Source organism: Arachis ipaensis, chromosome B8 (assembly GCF_059453495.1).
Source record: "Arachis ipaensis isolate K30076 ecotype BB chromosome B8, ASM5945349v1, whole genome shotgun sequence".
NCBI lineage: Eukaryota > Viridiplantae > Streptophyta > Magnoliopsida > Fabales > Fabaceae > Arachis > Arachis ipaensis.
Genome location: NC_142443.1, coordinates 120,350,631 through 120,351,618, shown reverse-complemented (window position 1 = coordinate 120,351,618; position 988 = coordinate 120,350,631). Strand labels below are relative to the sequence as shown.

General features: G+C 39.7%; 1 non-coding gene across 1 annotated transcript; it reads right to left on the bottom strand.

Annotated features, from left to right (window-relative positions):
* Nucleotides 1-355: 355 nt before the first annotated feature.
* LOC148549436 (small nucleolar RNA R71) lies at nucleotides 356-463 on the bottom strand. The gene has a single exon (XR_015897883.1). It is a non-coding gene; the product is annotated as a small nucleolar RNA R71 (small nucleolar RNA).
* Nucleotides 464-988: the final 525 nt, after the last annotated feature.

Sequence of the window (988 nt, the reverse complement as noted above, 5' to 3'; positions counted from 1 at the left end):
GACTTTACTGCACCTAATTCCAATTTACATGGAAGAAGCATCTCCATTCCTGCCATTGGAGCGAACAATTTTGAGCTGAAACCTCAATTAGTTTCTCTGATACAGCAGAACTGCAAGTTTCATGGACTTCCATCTGAAGATCCTTTTCAGTTCTTAACTGAATTCTTGCAGATATGTGATACTGTTAAGACTAATGGAGTAAGATCCTGAAGTCTACAGGCTCATGCTTTTCCCTTTTTCTGTAAGAGACAGAGCTAGAGTATGGTTGGACTTTCAACCTAAGGATAGCCTGAACTCTTGGGATAAGCTGGTCAAGGCTTTCTTAGCCAAGTTCTTTCTTCCTCAAAAGCTGAGTAAGCTTAGAGTGGATGTTCAGACCTTCAGACAGAAAGAAGGTGAATCCCTCTATGAAGCGTGAGAGAGATACAAAGGACTGACTAAAAAGTATCCTTCTGACATGCTTTCAGAATGGACCATCCTGGATATATTCTATGATGGTCTGTCTGAATTAGCTAAGATGTCATTGGATACTTCTGCAGGTGGATCCATTCACCTAAAGAAAACACCTGCAGAAGCTCAAGAACTCATTGATATGGTTGCTAATAACTAGTTCATGTACACTTCTGAGAGGAATCCTGTGAGTAATGGGACGCCTATAAAGAAGGGAGTTCTTGAAATTGATACTCTGAATGCCATATTGGCTCAGAATAAAATATTGACTCAGCAAGTCAATATGATTTCTCAGAGTCTGAATGGAATGCAAGCTGCATCCAACAGTACTCAAGAGGCATCTTCTGAAGAAGAAGCTTATGATCCAGAGAACCCTGCAATAGCAGAGGTGAATTACTTAGGTGAATCTTATGGAAACACCTATAACTCATCATGGAGAAATCATCCAAATTTCTCATGGAAGGATCAAAAGCCTCAACAAGGCTTTAATAATGGTGGAAGAAATAGGTTTAACAATAGTAAACCTTTTCCATCATCC